A 17,983-nucleotide genomic window follows, 5' to 3' on the forward strand; every position below is an offset into this window, starting at 1 on the left:
TCTCTCCACAGTACTTCATGAAATATCAGAAGCTCAGGTTCAAGATTCCTCCTTGGTTAGTTAAAGGAGTACATATCAGGGATGAAAGAAAAACACCTTAAAATAGTTAAATAGCACTTCAATAGTTAAATAGTACTTAAAGACGTAGTTTTAGATGTGAGAATAACAGAGCAGGATCTCCGATCTGCCCTTTCCTCCTATAAGTGGCCTAAGCACAATAGTGTCCCCTCTTCCCAGATGGGCTGGGACTCGGTCATGCGATCTAGTAGTCATGGGGAAAACTCTCCTGGTTTTTGTACCATGACGGTTGGAAACTGGAAATGTAATCTCACATGGCTTTATAGAGTGGGAAAATCACATCTTGTTCAGATCTAGTGTTTCAGCTTTGGAGTCCCAGAGTCCATAGGAAACAAGTTCTGAGAATGGGAGTATTTCTAGATTATTTTTTGAAGTTTTTAAAACACTAAGCAAAGCGATTCAGTTGAGTTAAGTCAGGAATGGCTATAGCTTCTTTATAAAAAAACAAGGGTTCTGTGGAAAGGATAGCTACAAAAGAGAAAAGAAATAATTCTTGTTTTAATTACTGGTTAGTACACGTATTATTCTCAGTTAGAATCTTTTGAAAAGGTTTCTAGCAAGTCTTTAGAAATAAACTTTTCACTATTCCTGAAGGAAATTTTCAAGTAGCTACATGGTAATGTTAGTGCAAAATACATTCTGTGAACTGCTTTTGCTGAAATCTGAACATTTTAAACCTTTTCCCATGCTGGGTAGTGAGAGAGATCTCTTTATATTAATTCGGACTTCATAGATGTCACATGATAGGAATACCTTCCAAAAGCTAAGAGACAAGATTACTCTTTAACCATAGAACAAACCAACAGGAATTTTAATCAAGACAATATCCAATAATGACTGAATGTTTTTGGAGGGGATCCAGAATACACATTTGGGAATTTTAATCTTGACCGCCTTTGAATTTTGTAAAAAATATTTTAAAGTTTGGGGAATATGCCACTCTGGCTGATTCCAGAAATGAGCCGTCTAAGGTATTACAGTGTTTCATCTGTTCAGACATTGAATATTGCAAATCTGTTTCAGTAATTCATACCAGATAAGTTCACAATGAATGAGCCTAAGTGAAGAAACTTGTTTCCCTTAAAGTAGGACAGCAAGTCAGAAATGGAAGAAAATATAACTAAGCCAAACATTTTTTTAAATCTTCCTCATATTTCAGAAAATATTAAGGCAGCTGCTTTTCTTTACTTCTCATCAGTTAATTTAAAATTACTAAAACGGTACCGTTTGCAGCACTGTGACGAACTGAAATTTCTTATACTCTGTATGTGCTTCCACATGTGTATAGATGCATCTGTGTGTCTGCATATTTATTATGATTGCAGTGTTCAGAAAATTTCAGTCACTATTTTACGGAAGGATCATGTTATATTCAAAATACATGTGTTAGTATATCATGCCTTTAATGCTCCAGCCCGCCCATGTATTTTTTTCTTACTGGAAGCGGATTACAACAGGCTTTGTTCAGTTCTCTAAAACACTATTGTATGACTGGAAATTTTGACGGTACTAAACTACATATATTATCATAAAATTCTTGGCCTATCTCTCCCCCAACTTCCATTCAGAGTAATTTTATATGCAGCCAATTTAAAACAATTTAAGAAAATGAAACAATTGAAATTGCTTATTTTAAGCTAGCATAATGTCTCAGTTGAAATATCAATATCAATGAGAGGTGAGATTTTAGGCAGAAGGAGATTTAGGCTTCTTAGGATGAACAAGAATGGGCATTTTAGGGAGTTGCTAATCTTCCCTTTCTAGGACTAACCAGCTTCCAGCTACTTTGGGACCTGATTATGATGGTGACTAATATTTTATTAAAAAGTGGCAAGAGTCTACAAAGTGGGAAAAGTATTCATAATTTTGTTTCTTTTTTGTATTAACATAAATTCATGTTCCTTTGTTTTCTTCTTGTAACCAACCACACAACTTAATCTGCTCTGTGCAGTGAAAGTTTAAAAGCCTAATTCTGTAAGCTATAAAACAAACTAAGCATAGAAAGGAATTTACAGTACGTTAAAAGAATAGGAGAAGAGGCTAATAGAGTTGTATACATTTCAAGGATAGATATAATCAAGTGTGTACAATATAAAGCAGAAGGTTCATAATGATTGAAAAAGGAGAAGGAAAAAAAAAAGCTATTTTGTAGTAGCTGCATGAACTCTGGCTGAACCTTGCTATTTGGCAGCCTCCAGTAAGGACAGCCTAAGATGAGGCATTAGAGTTTGAATCTGAGAAGCTGACATCAAGCAGACAGCAAGACATGATATCTTATTTTCCTGAGCTATGCTGACACAAATTGAACTCCACTTATTATTTTCTTATGCCAGTAAAGTTGCATTTGGCATTTAAGCATTTTGCTTGCAGATGTTGGAGTGCTGGTTGTCTTAATTTAAATAATTTGCAGATTGTTTGGTAGTATTAAAAGATAGAAACTCATTCTTCATATGAGTCCAATTTTATAAGCTTTATTTTTTTTCTGATTTTGTGCAAGGTAAGAACTTGATATTAAATCCAAGCAGCCCAAGGGTACAAAGCCAGTCTTCTGTGTTATTCAAAACTAGGAGTGGAGAAATCTTGCCTTTGAGCTGTTTAACTGATTCAGATAAGAAGAAAAGATGAAAATTCTTCACAATGATTTGAGCAAAGGAAAATGGAAGTGTTATTTCTTTGTCAGGCAATATAAATCATAACAATAATACACATCATATATGAATAGCAAGTGGTTAATGCTTCTAGCATATTCCTCATTCTTTAAGGAAGTTATACATCAACAATAACATCTAGATACCCCTTTTCATAGAACTAAACAGATAGGTGGACAATCATCATTACTTCTGTACATATGATGCTTGAACTTTTTCTGTCACTGCCATACAGATGTTACAGTTTTCCTTTTTCTTGAAGAGATCTTTCCCTTGTACGTTGCATTGCTTTTATTTGTTTGTTTGTATTCCTAGGCAAAGCGTTCTAAGAGAATACTAGTGATTTTTTTGAGAAGAGAATAAGATGTCAGTTTACATTACAACCCCCCAGGGTAAATGGAGAGAATTCATAAAGGGTTAGGAAAAAAATGTACTGCTTTATAATGAAATGTACTTCATGTAATTTATGACTACACAGTTAGAGCGTAGTCTTTCTTTTCCATTTTTCCCATGCTGTCTACAAATCCTTAATAATTGTCGAGGGGAAAAAATATCTTACCACTTATTAAGAAACAATGTAACTTGTTTCCATTTTGCCAAAAGAGTTATCTTTGAGAGGTACATGGCCGTGTTGTCAGATTATGCTAACGATCTAAGAAAGCGAGGCTGGGGCTGAAGGCCAGGAGATCAGATGAAACCGTAGGTCTGGTGAAGGCGGTGAGAGCTTTACCAGTGGTATCAAGAAGACAAGGGTTTGTGGGAGTCTTGTCTCCCAAACCAGGGTCTTCTGCATATCGCTCATTTTCCTATCTATAAAATTGGAAATAATAATGCCTATCCACGTCCATAAAAAGCTTTGAGGTCACCAAATGGAAAGTGTTAGGCATTACTAATAGCAGGAATATCTAGAAGTATTTGTGACAAGAGACAATTGGGCCTGCTCTGCTCTCAGACCAAGTTAAATATCACATATAGACTGTCTATGCAAAATGATTTACCTAGATTGAGTCACTTATTAAAATATGTGAAAACATATGTCAAATCATAATGTGTATCTTACCTAAAGCGATATTTTAGTGTGATTTGATAGATTGCCCAGAAAGTCATTGAAAAAAATTGTGTGTCTGTTGGACTACCAGGGATTAATGGGAGCAATTAAGGAATATACAGGCATTGCAGAGAAATTAAATGATTTCTTTGTCTTTGTCTTCACCACAGAGGGTGACATATCTTCTCTTTTCTGGAAATAAAGATGAGATACTGTCAGAGGCTACGATATCAACAGAGGACATACTGGAACAGAAGGAAAAAATTAGAGAACCACCAGTTATTAAAATAGGAGAGTATATTTCCAGGGGTTCCAAAGGAGCTTAAGAATGAAATGGTTGAACTGCTAAAAACCCTAAAATTCAGACTCATTAAAATCAACTACTGTGCCTGATCACCGGTGACTATCTTTAATAAGAGAGCTACAGATGATCCTGGGAATTGAACACCAATTTCTTTTCTTAATATCAAGGGTATTGTGAAACAAAAATAAATAAATGAGAATCATAATAGAATAAAGACAGTGTCTACCTCGCAAAGAAAAACATGCCTCCCTAATCTATTAGAGCTTTTCAGGCACATTGCTCACAAAGAAAGAAAAAATAATTTAAAACACCTTTGACAATGTTCTGAAAAGAGGCTATTGAGAAGTGGCCAAAGAAAAAGAGGCAAAATTATTTCAAAGGTAAGACACTAGCGGCTCATCTACACAAGGTCTGTAAGCACTATCGAGTGGGTTATTTCTTAACTTCTTTTGCAGGTGCTCCTAATGAGCAATTTGGAAATGGGTTAAGCGATGTTTCTACAGTGCAAAGCTGGATGGGGATTGGGAGGAGCTAAGCAATCTGTTCAATCAATTAATCAATGATTTCCAGAAGCCTGGAGAAGTTATAGCAAGGAAAGATCAGTTTATGTACTATCATTTTATGTAATTATGTAATAATTAAGACCTTGGATTTAAAACACCAATCTTAATTTAAATGTAGACTGAGGAAACAGAGATTTGTACCATTCAAACATCTCCAGACTGGAACCAGCATAAACTCACCTGGGGCATATCATGGCTTTTACGGATTTTATCTTCTAGCAGGACTTTCTCCATGCTACTAATAGTCAAAAGAAGCCACAGCTAAACCCAAAATAGAAACATAGAAAACAGCTATGTTTTCTGCATCAGAGATGGTCTTAACTGAAAACAAACATATGAGACAGACACAGTTTATCTGGACAATATATAAGAAAAATAAACTCAGTATAAAACACATTTCTTCCAGAAAGCCAAGACGCATGGTCAGTGGTAGAATGTCGCTGTTCCATTTCTTCCTCTCGCATTACTTAAAGTCATGCTCAAATGTATTAAGTTGCAAATCTATTATTAAGCTCAAGACAAATTAGCTATGGGCTTTCCTAAATTTTATTCTTTTACTTTTTTTTTTTAAGCCTATATATGCTGTACTTTGCAGTCATCTCTGGTCAAGCTTTCATATATAGCATAGAGCTAATGAATTACTTCTGTATTCAGTCACTTAGACTTCATGAATCAGTCATCTCCTCCTGAAAACTGCTCTGGTCTGGATCTTTAACTAGTGTAAATTAGCACTGTGCCAAGAAAAAACTGAGGTGATACAATACTGTACAAAAGTCAAGGACCCGGCACTGTATTTCTGTGGTACTATTACTATCGTGCCTCTTATAAGTGTTACAGATCTTAAGGGTTATATAAAAGTAGATCATCTACAAAGAGAAATTTAAAATTTTCTTCTTTTTTATGAAAGCTTTCCCCTTTGTTGACAAATCTCTCTATTGACCTAGGATAGTGCCCTGTGAATAGTGCAGTGTGGGTAGTACTAACTTCTTTTAAGTGACTTGTGTTTGTAACTTAGGAAATAATAGGAAAAATCTGGAAACTGAAACACCTTTTTTATTTTCTCTAACGTAATCTATGTTTTTATAACTTTGTAATCAACCTCTTTTCTCCATTCCAAGTAGCAAAACTCAAGTACTTCGAGCCACAGGCTTTTATGCCTTGGAAACTTTTTTCAGTAGTTTGCAATTCTCCAAGCAATGAAGTTAGGCCGTGTCTTTGTTATACCTCTCAGGTGTAACACACCAAACACAAAACCATGGCAATGCTAGTAGAGCTAGCCAAGAAAAACAGAAATACAGAAGGGATGAACCAGAAAGAGAGCCCCTGTGTATCCTGTTCTTCTTGCCTTTGGGTGAAAATACTGCATTCTGCTCTGATACCTCCATAACACTATGTATGAAATCTCTGATGTAGGGCTGTGTTCGAGTCTAGTCTTTGTTTGTTTAGATTTCTAAATATCATAAAAAATCAAAGCGATTTAATTGTTGGAGTACCTAAGAAAGTAGTTGCACGTTATAGTTTCTCTGGTAGCAAAGCCGGGTTGCTGCCCTCTGAAAGCCCCGGCTTTCCCTCCACGACCAGGAGGTTGCTGCAGGCAGGAGGACCACAGCCCTTTTCTCCCTCCCCATCCCGAGGACATGCTGCCCCTCTCCACTGTCCATTTTGCCTATGTGATCCATTTTGCCAGCTTGTGTATGATCCAAGACAGAAAATAATCTCTGGCATCTTGTTGTACTTTTCCTTGAGGGTCATCACCTCTAAAACCAATATTATTAGAGAATCCATTTTCCCTGCGTGTTAGCGGTGATGTGCTGCAGCTTCAGCACTAACCTGAATGCCATACGTCTTTGTGGTAGGGGGGAAATGTGAGGGTGGGATAGAAAAGGAACAGACCTTTGCCAGAGAGGTGTTTGTTTGTTTGGAGAATTAGGGAAACTGAATACTGGGATCGCATTCCTCCCAAGTTTCTACATGCAGTTAATAAGCTGCAGGGAAATATTAATATTCAGTAAAAGAGCATTGCTTCAGGGAGGGAACTGGAAATGTTAATAGCTATTGGTCCAAATTCTCTCTCACTGGACTCCACAGACATTACTAAACTTAATCCAGGGAGGAATTTGGTCCACTGGGTTTAATTTAAGTATGTAATATGATGCAGTGTTGGGGAAAAAAAACCCACATCTATTTGGTGAAGGTATTTTTGGGATGTCTCTTATAAGTTCAGAGTCTGAAGTTCATTTTTCTTCAGCATTAGTGTGACCGCAACTAGAATGTCATGCTCTGTTTTGGTCTCAACAATTACAGAAAAGGCAGGATGGAGCTAGAGAATAAAAAGAAGGGACACAAGCAGATGATGTGAGAGCTGAGGATCTATCTCATAGGGAGAGCCTCAGAGAATTTGGGGAATTGGATCTGTATCATTTACAGGAGAGGTGGCAAAGAGGGGACACATCCACACTCTATATTAAAGTGAAACAACCTAGAGTGCCTAAAGGCACCGAGGCAAGGAATTAGAGGATGGCTAAAACTTTAATTTTAGAGAAAAACTTTATGGAGGAGAAAAACTTTATGGAGGTTGAGTCCCATAAGCCTCAGTTGCAGTGAGGGTCTCAGGATACTGGAGCCAGACATAAGTAAAGGTGAACCTGTTGGGCACTGTTACGCAGTGTGTAGTACTTTCAAGTGAAATTTAGCAGGTGTTTCTTTTTTCCCTACTGGACTATATCCCATCAACCTTATTCAGCCAAATAATCTCCCTCAAATCAGTGGGACAACCTTTGTGAAAAGGCAGAACTATTTATTCTACTGGTGGCACAGACCTTTCCTGACATATAATGGCAAAGAAACAGAGGATTTATGGCTGTAATATCATCTGACTTCTGTATCCAAAATTTAAAACATGAAGGATAAAATATGCTTTCTCTGTTGGAGAAAAAAGGCAGAGGAATTACATCCTTGGCATATACGTTAGAAATGGCAGCACTGATGAGATTATATCTGTTATCTTCAAAATTGCTTTAAACCAGAAGCTTGGGTAACAAAGGACAGAAGTTACTTTCATATTAACATATATGTCATGTTTAATCAATCAAAAGAGAACTGTAATTACTTTACTCTCTTCTTAGCTAACTTTAAAGAAAGGAAGTCATGAACCTATAAAGTAAATGTCATCCTGTTTAGATAGTTATAGTTTTATAGGTAATTTGTTGCAGATTTTATGCAGATAATTTATAATTATTTCCTTTCATGCTCATCTTTTAGCCTGAAGTCCAGTTTTAACGCAAACATAAGGACTGCAGATGCAGGGAAAGTATCAATGAAACTATCTAATCTTTTTCCCCAAATTTGGTGCACACATTTACAAGTTTATCAGCCACTGTGTGGCTACTGAACTTGGCAATAGTTTGAACTGCACATGCAATATCAAAGTGAAAAATCAAGTGGTGGTAATAATTAGTAGGCTTGGTTAGATGACTTATGACTTTCAGGAGGTATTTGCATGGGAAGGAATTCATTTCTTCTCCCAGCCTGAATCTTTGGTATCACTTTGTTTTGGATACTATGCAATAGGTGGTTTCCAGTACATCGTGCCGCTGCTGTGAAGGAAAAAAAATTGCATAGTCAGTTGAGCAGGGAACTTTAAATTGTCAAATGTGTTGAACTGCACATACAGCAGCAAGATGACTGTGTTTGAAAATAGTCTCAGATTGCCACAGCTGCTTGCCTTTAGCGTGTTTCCCACCACAAAATGTGTATTTTCTGCTTCATGGATAAAACCTCTATGTTGGAAAAACTCTGAAGTAGTCCCGGGAAGCAAAACAGGAAGAGTGTATTTATGCAAGACAAGATTTGTTACAATTGTTTGCTGGCATTATAAGATAATTTAGTTTTCTCTTGCTCTTTAGAAACCTCTTAAGGAGTTAAGAGGCGGAAAACTAGTATTCGTAAATATTTTTAAATGTTAAGCCAAAATGTGGATTTGATTTGTTACGAGTATTGGCAGTCTGACTGTTCACCGTCCTTTCTCTTCCAACCTGCAATAAATTCTGCAAAAACATATTATTTCATCACTCACTGAACTGGACTGATTAAAATATGCACCAGGGAAACACTCCCTAGCCATGAGAGATATCGATTAGACTCTAAAGCATTGTATGTCCTTTATGTTGCTAAGGCACCCTTGTGTATAAGCATAGCAATCCCATAGAGGTCTGACCAATGACATTGATGCTTCAGAGCTGGTTTTCTCTTTTAAGTTAAGGGCCAAATATCAACACAAACCTATCAGACTAGTAAGTCAGCTTTCTGTCGACAGTAATATATAAGCAGCGATATATCTAGCGCCCTGTCCACCTGCCTCTGGCTTCCTGGTCTGAAGTACTAAATAGCCATTTACATCTGGGTTGATTAGGGAAAACTTTGACATGAGTCTGGAGTGAGGCTTAAACTTCTCTTTCTGGATCCATAGGGAAAAATGCTTAACCAGCTTTAACCTCTCTGCAACGGCTCCCTTCAGGCTGTTATGAAACATGAATTCATCTGACCTCTTCAAGGACTGTTTATATCTTCCTGTCTGGGAGATCCAGTCATTCCTTCCTTCAGCCTGCTGCAGACAAATGAATATCTCATGGTACTGTCATATAAAAAGCTACTTAAAACATTTCAAAGCCAAAAGGGCTGCTAGTTTATACTCTTTGAAAAATCAACACAGTGTCTAAACAGCTCCATAATACACAAGACTTCTGCTGCTTGAATTTATTTCTTTCCAGCTCTGGGTTTTTTTTTCTTTTTGACCAATATGTTATCTCAGTTAACAGTATTTTTCATTTCTATGGTAGTAAGAATTAACTTGTCCAGCCAGAAGATGCTTCAGCTGCATGTCTGATTCATTACGTTATGGGACTGATCTGTCAAAAATGTTAAGCACCCTAAAGTCCAAGAGCAGCACACAATACCTGGGAGTCCAACATGCGTGTGCCATAGGTCTGGTGGCCAAACACAAGAAAACAGCATTGGCAACACAGAAGACAGTAGCCTCATCAACTGGTTGCCAAACAACATATTATTGCCTGATGTAGGGCTGGAACATGAATGAAATTGTTGACTTTTGCTGCTATTGTGCTTTGACCTTGACAGTAGGACCCAGGAGAGGTGAATCCCGTGCCTGACCCTGCTCCCAGCCTTTTTTTGTTGTTCCACTCGTCTTCTGCATCACTTTGACATCAAGCCCAAGCTGCGAGTACTCAGCAATTCTGCAAGCTGGGCATAAGCTGTTTCGTTTTGTGTTACATTTGTTGGATAGAGGCAATAGAAGCTGATGCCTATCCGTGTATTGATATGCTGGATGGGAAAAGAGAAATGTTGGATCTGTGTTACCTTAACACGATGACAGCAAAACAGGAGTAAAGGCAAGGGGTAGGATAAAGATAAAAGGTAGGAGCAAAATGTGCTTCTGTTACAGGAGGGTAAGAGTGCTGACTGTGCAGGGAGGGCCTTCCTTTCCTGCCTTTGAGGGTAAATCTACCTTTCTTTACCAGCTCTGGCTGGTCCAGTCTAGGCTGGGTAACTGAAGAATGCTAACAAAAATAATTTAGGAATTGATGGGAGGGTGTAATGAGTAATTCCATACATTGGTGAGAAGACAGGATTGTTGAATTAGAAATAGTCCAAATCCCAAATTTGGGAAGACTGGAAGAGAGTGGAGCTGAGAGAAGGTTACCATAGTGTGAGGAGATGGGAGCAGTTATGGAGAAGCCATGAGAAGGTGTGAGATAAAAACAGGTTAGAAAAAAGAAAGGATAAAGAGTTAAGAAGGAGCAAAGAAAGTGGAGGAAGGAAAAGAGAAGTTATCAGAAGAAAACACAGAGGCATGGAAGAAAGGCAGAAGGGAGAAGGAGAGTGAAAGCTCCAGATGATGAGGAAGGAGGAGGTGCTAGTAAACAATAAATACCTGATGGAGCCATCCCCTGGGGCCTCCTGACTGCTGCCAGACCTCTCAGCCACCCCGACTGCCGGTGGTCTCTGTCTACAGAACCATCTTAATTTTTTTATCCCCATTCTGCCAACAGTGTATCACCAGTGCTAAAGAGCACTCAGCATCTATAAAAAACTATAAAATTCAAGTCAAATCAAAGTTTGAGTGAAAAGAGTTAAAAGGAGCTAATCAAATTAGTAGCAAAAAATACTAAATAATCAAGGATTCTGAAGTCATACAAATACTTGAGAGCCAAGAATGCAAAGAAAGCCAATATTGATTACTTATATATCCAATATAACCCCACATATACATTTAATTCAGGTAAATGACATCATTTTCACCTTGAATGTTATTTATATGTAGTAACAGTGTCCTGTTAAAATCTAAGTTGTATTACCTTAAAACAAGCCTATTGACTCTAACTTGTGGATTATTAAATATGAATAGTGCTGTTCCTAGCAATAAAAGAAGCATTATCTGAGTACAGGAAGTACTTCAAGTATTTTTTTAGAATGTCTTTTTTTTCTTTTTTTTTCTTGTTTTTTTGTTTCAGATTGTGCTATTTTGACTAGGATAGCTTATTGAATTATTCTATGATTTTACCTCTTTCCCCCCTATAAATCTATACATTTTTATATTTTCTATAATTTCTTTGGGGGCTGTTTCCTTTGTAACATATGAGAATATTTTAATTTGGTTTTCTCTCCATTCCAATCATTTGGGGTTAAATTTTCTCTAATAGCCTAATCCCAGTCCAAATAAGTTTAATGAGAAAACTCCAATGTGATAAAATGGAACCACAGTTTCCCTCTTAAGCCTGCACAGCAGACTTTTCTGGCATAATTGTGTCGTTCAAGGGTAGAATGAGGTGTGATCTGTGACTGGCATAAGCAAAAGCTTTCAGTGTCGCTGCAGGTAAACTGGCAAAAATACCCTATTGCCATTTCCACCCTACTTTGTTCGGCAAGCCTGAGAAAAGTTATAGCATCGACAGTGGAGTTTTGTTGCTACAAGTTGCTTTTCCAGTATAATGGGAGCATATTTCAATTCCAGCAAGGCCTTCCAAGCATGGGCCTGGACTGAATTACGCTCATGTAAATTGAGACTAATTCCGCCGCAGTCTTGCAGCAAAGGTCATGTTCACTCTTGGTGTACGCTGGTGAGCTGGAAGGTTGGCCGGAGGAAAGGCTGCTGCAACTCTGTGTGCTCTCTGAGCAAAAATAAGTCCTGCCCTCCGGCCAGGCTGCTGTAGGTCTCACTTGAGAAGATGCGGTGTTCATCAGGCAGCCATATTCCCAAAATGCAGAGCCAAGGCACTCCGTGTGACAACCTCTTACAGGCATGCCCGTCTCACGTGCTTTCTGTTATGCCTCTTTTCTTTGATCTCCTCTGCCTGCAACAGAGAGGGAGATCAAAGAAAAGCTGAGCTCTGCCTCTTATCTCTGCGCTCCTGTGTCTTTTCTTTCCTTTTTTCCTCTTTATTTCTGACAATTGTAGGGGAAGCAAGACATAGAGGGAGTTCCTCGGTACCGTACCCAGCCTCCTCCAACGCCAGCCCAGAGCGCTGCAAGGAGGCTCTTGTACTACTGCCTGAAGCAATCGACTGCTGAAAAATGCTAGAGGTGGTAAAAGCTAAGTTTTGTGGTTTAGCTTCACAGGAGCAATATCTCGATTCTTATCAAGGACACAAGGGTGCAAGAAAGCATTTAATAATGCTGTAGGCAGTTTCTTCTGAAAAGGCAATTGTAGCCTTAAAAAGTCCCAGTGATTTAGTTAATAAGTGTGAAACCAGTACTTTTCTAGAATAATGAAAGAACTTCTGAGCTAATGGTATTGCACTTACAAAAAAGCAGAAAATATAGTCATGCTGAATAGCAGCCATTCTGTGACAGCTGGAGGAGACCTAAGCAAAGCCAAATCAGTTCAGATTTATCAATGTCAACAGTGTTTTGCCCTTAACTCTTACGCTTTACACTTCTTTTCATATGTCTTTTCTCATTAACCACATGGAAGAAACATTATTATAGTGTTCCTATCTAGACAGTCTTGATCTTTCCAATTCTCCATTATCCATAACTTCCAAGTGAAATAAATTAATCTGGAACTTCAAAAATAAAAGCTTGCAGAGTTTGTTTTCTGTTTTGTGGTTCTGTATGCTCACAGGACTTATCCTCACTTCAGTTTTCCCAGGACTGTGGCTGTTTGAACTTAATCCAGTTCCCCTAAAGCCCGCTGATTTGAACAGTGTGTGTCTGGACTTCCCTCCAAGTGTGCCTACACTGGCATTTTAGTTCTGGTCTGGAGCATGCTTTGGAAGCAAATCTGCTTGCCCTCACCTACTGCGTTCCAGTTCATAGCACGGAGCAGTCCCAAGGACGCACACCGGATTTCTATTGGCGGGAGCAAAGCTGGAGGATGCGATCCAGGAGGCCGAGCACACTCCAGCCACTAATTGCTGTCACAGCCCAGCGCTGGTGGGCGTTCAGTTCACAGAGGTGGTGCAAAGCAAAACCTCTCAGACACCTGGTGCGGACTGACGCCCAACTGTTTCTCTCTGCAGATCTGCTCCTATTACACCACAGTGCTTGCAATGACGGCTCAGAGCCCCGGTACGCTTTGTTTGAGAGGCTTAGTTCCTTCTCAGTGGCAAAGCATCATTTCTGAGCATGTCAGCTTCTCTCTGATTTTGCTGGACTCTGCATTTGAATATTAATGACTGCTCTCACTTTGGTTTTCCTCTATGTTTCTGGGTTCATTAGGTCAAATTCAGGATCAAGAGCTGCATAAATATACACTTTTTTGAGGAATAAATGAACCAGCACATTAAAAAAAAAAACAAACCAACCCAAACAAAACCCCAGCACATTACTTTATACTAGTGAAGGATTCAAAACTTCACCACCTTTCCAGCCACATGAATAAGCTTTTAAAAGAAGTCTGCTTGTTGGAGAGCTGGGATACACATATTAACAGAGCTTTTCTCTCCAGTGTACTGCCTTCATATTTTCAGTAGCAAATGAACTGAGACTTAAAATGAATGAGCTGTTTAAGAGTAATATGTCTCCCCTTGCACCTGCAGATGTTGATGGCTATCAGTGGAGCTCTGTAGCTGGAGTTTCAGTGGCACTGATTCTTGTACCATGATTATTTTCTTTAGTAATGCATTTAAAAAACACTAGCAGTCTATCGATGCTGCCACTCAGTATAGCAATTCATGCTAAGCCTGAGACATCCTTGTTTATCTACTTTACTTTTCTTCAGAGCAAACAAGTGTCATGTGTAATTCTACCAACCTTATTTATCTTGATTTATGTGATTATGCATATGGTGCTAATTCTTGCCTTGAGCGGCGTTTGTTCAAATTACACACCCTTCCTTTAAAAATGCTATTGTACTTTTGGAGATTGATTTTTTTAATTCCATGTTTACATCCATTTTCATGCCATTCAGTTGACTTCGTTTTTATATTTCTAGAGCAGGAGCACTTACGTGCCTCACTTATGTAGGCATGAGGCATATACACAAGCCTTGAATCTATCTTGCTATCACTGTCTGTCTTTTAATACTCTTCCTGAATTTTTTAATCTGAAATATGAATAACAATTTAATGCCTTCTGGACGGGGAGAAGGGCTTCCATAAAAAATATCATATTATATGAGTTGCATGGCAAAAGGATTTGTGATTTGAATTATTACTGAACCTCGCTGAGTATCCTTTCACAATCATTTGCATTTATAGTGCTATAGGAATAGGGCCTTTATGTAAGAGCTACAGCGTCAGAACCCTGTGGTTTTGGCTGTGGGCTTCCACAGCTGAGCTGTTTGTGAAAAGTCAAAATGCTGGACTAGTTCAGCCCGAGCACATTAAGGATGGTTCCTCAAAAGCATGCTGACAGCCCCCATCAGTCTATTTTTTTTTTTTCTTTTAAAGATAAACGCATGTTTCTTCTTCATGTCTGCCAGCAGTTTGCTAACCAGTATGTATAAATGTTAGCCCTATACTTCAGCCAGTTTTGTTTCTCTGTCTAAGCTTATACACAGCTAGGACGGCTGCGTGTGTTACGCTTGAGTTTCAGTCTCTCAGGCAGTGAAGTATTTGTGGTCTAAATGCAAGAACAGCTGGGATGATGAGTCCTCTGCTTCTCTTCTAACTTCTCCATGGCCCTGTCTGTTCACCCTGCACTTAATTCAGCTCCTGAGGGGTTCAGTGACAAAACTCTTGGAGCTTATGCAGGTAGATATCCACAATTACCCCATTGTTTCCAGTGGATGCATGTCCTCAGATGATTGCCCTGTGGAGTAATTCCAACTCCGCATCTCCTCATCCTTCCTCTCTCCATCCAATAACCATGCTGATATCTTAGCTATGGGTCTGCGCTTACAGCTTAGGTTCAATGAATTATTTTCCATTTCTTATAAGACTTTTCCAGTATCACTGCATTCTTTGACATATTCCGTAGGAGTGATCTAGGACTTCTGTTCCTGTGCATACAGCCTATGTTGGATTTTACTGAAATGTGTGTCACTTAAGTAACTCAGATCAGCCCCATATAGCACAAACATTCTTATGTTCTCTGTCATGAACCAGACAGCAGGCCATTTACACCTTTCCTAATGAACACATCAGGAAAGATCTCCCAGTTCCTCACCTGGAAGATGCTGGAGTGCACCTTGATAATATTTGGCAATAGACCATTAGAGGAAAGGAAAATCAGGGCAGGGAACCATGGATTTGTTAACGGTCATCTGAACCAGTAGTTAGATTTGTTTGGATAAAAACTAAAAACTGAAAACTTTTGACTCGGTTTGTTTTTCCAGCAGTCATTTCTTCTCACATTTCTTTTCACTTTTTTGATAAAATACTTCCAGTGAAAGCCCAATTTTTAATGCAAATGAGATAAATGGGAAAGTTTTTAGTAATCCAGACACTGAATAGCATTGCTTAGGAAAGGGCTAATTGCACATTTACAGTTGCTTTTAGAGGACCTGCCCGTTAACTGATCCGTAGCCTGTTTAATATGGGCACCTGAGCACAGGCTGTGCAAGTGGACTGTTTTTTTAAATTAGAATGTAAGAGAGGACTCTTCGTGAAATAGATATTACTTTCATTTTAACATTTCTTGTGCTATCCAATGGATCCATCGTGCTAGATGTTGCACAATTACAATAAGACGTATTTTCCTTGCAGAAAGTCTTGGAGGTAGCTTCACTCTTGGGGCCAAGGTAGAAGAGAGAAGATTTGATGCGAGTATCTCCTGTGCAGGTGGCAGCCTGAACCCTAGGAAAGGCACCAGCCATTTTGGGAGTCACTTTAACTCTTCTCCCACCCCGGTTTTGGGTGATAGCAAGCCTGAAAGCTGCAAGAGGGAGAATCCATCTTCCATTTCTGCTCTTTCACACATTTTCTCCTTCTTCCCTTCTACCCTGTCTCCAAAAAGCCTGTTTTCTAGAAGAAGTATCTCTCTTGTACTGATGTTCTAGAAGGAAGAGGTATTGTTTTGTTGGGGTTTTTGGCAGAGACATACGATTTCTTCTGTCTCTGTTCTTTTTCCACCAACCTAATTGCAGGGCAAATCTCCCTCAAGGAAACCATCAAAGGGGTCTGTGTGGTGAGCATCATGTTTCCAGCTTTACTCTCATGAGTAGTCCAGCTGAAGTCAATGCAGGCAGAACTTACACACACGTAAGTGTTCACAGGATCGAGCAGGATAAAGACAAAAAGCAGACAAAGCAAAGGGGAGCGAGTTAGACGTACAAGCGCAGTGGTCAGGGTGATGATAGGCACACATGTTGTTAGTTCCTTTCCCCCTCCCTCCTGCCAACCACTAAAACAAGCAACATATGATAGGAGGAGGAGAGGGGTGAAAATCCAAATCTGTACTGGGAAAAAAAACACCCATCTGTAATAGATTCATATTTCATAGGTCTTGTTTAGGCTTCGTTTACACTCTCGGAGTGAATTTCTCCCTATCACAGAGCCCTGTGGACCACTCCTGCTCCATTTCAGCGCAGTGGAGGGAAGCGGTGATAGTCTGAACTGCAGTGCACTGCAGTCTCCTCATTTAGGGAGGGAGAAATATTTCTTTTGGCAAGCAGAAGTGTGCCTGTGCTCCAAGGTCTTCAGTGTGCTTAGTGAGGATGGATAAGTAACGATGCCTAAATTTGAATTTCATGAGATGGCTCTACTTTCTGGTAGGTGTTTCCTAGATTTGGAGCAAAAGCAAATATGTTTTCAATTTCCAGTGAAAATGAATTCTGAAAAAGATCAGTTTTAGTCAATCTTCATTTCACAATTTTGATTTAACAATTTTATTTTACTTCCTACATCATCTGTAAAGCTTTCCAGAAGCATATTACTGACATGCTACATCTGGTATATCATTGAAATCTTCCATTTTTAATATCTTAGTTATTCATAAAGGATATTTCCATTCACTACCGATAAAAAACATCTTCATCTCCTTCCCTAGATCAAACTCTCTCATTTTGTAATAAAACAGTATAAGAACTTGTACTTGAGTTCACAAATAAGTGAAGTTTCTCTTTACACTTACAGAGTATTGATCTAGTATACAATTTTGTGGAGTGAGAGAACATTTAAATTTTAATAGCTTTATTCTGAAACAAGACTTCAAGCACAGATGTAAATAATTCAGCACTCAAAGGCCTCCAATATGTCACAATAGTTTGTTGTGTGCCTAGAATTTGTATAGGTAGACATGAAAGCAGATATTAAGCAGCTGTACCCACCGTGGTGTCACCGTAAGGCTGAACGGTTGTAGGTGAGTCACGGAAATTCCCCGTCTCGTTGTCTGTAAAATGGGGATAAGCTATTCATTTCCCTGGAATGCTGTGATCCTCAAATAACGGATGATGTGAACATATCTGTTGAAATACTGCATCATTAATTTTCCATTGCTCTTTTGCCAACGTTTGAAGACATTTAGATCTATGATGGTTCAGACTTTAAAGCTACTTACAGTACTGCAATAGCTGTTTTCAATTTTTTTAAAAAATCTGCTTTCCTACCTTCTTTCAAGACATTTGCAACTTAAGCCTCAAATGCATTCTTACAGAAATAATTGATTATGCTTCCTGTGCTTTGCCTCTCAAAATAATGTTGTACAGTATTCAATAATTAATTCAAACATAATAAGAGTACTCTGTCCCCTTTGTACTTTGGAAGCGGGTTCCTGGATGTTGTTGCACTGTGGCATGTTGGCCATGAGTCTCCACTGCTCTGTAACCCACCCAGGCAATAACACCTTTGATCCCCTTGAGAAAAAAAGGCAGAATTCAGAACTGGAAGCCTTTGAAAACCATTTTGTACAAAAGTAAGGATGTATATGGTGAACATAGTTGAAT

This window comes from Pygoscelis adeliae, unplaced genomic scaffold (genome assembly GCF_000699105.1).
Source record: "Pygoscelis adeliae isolate BGI_AS28 unplaced genomic scaffold, ASM69910v1 Scaffold227, whole genome shotgun sequence".
Taxonomy (NCBI): domain Eukaryota; kingdom Metazoa; phylum Chordata; class Aves; order Sphenisciformes; family Spheniscidae; genus Pygoscelis; species Pygoscelis adeliae.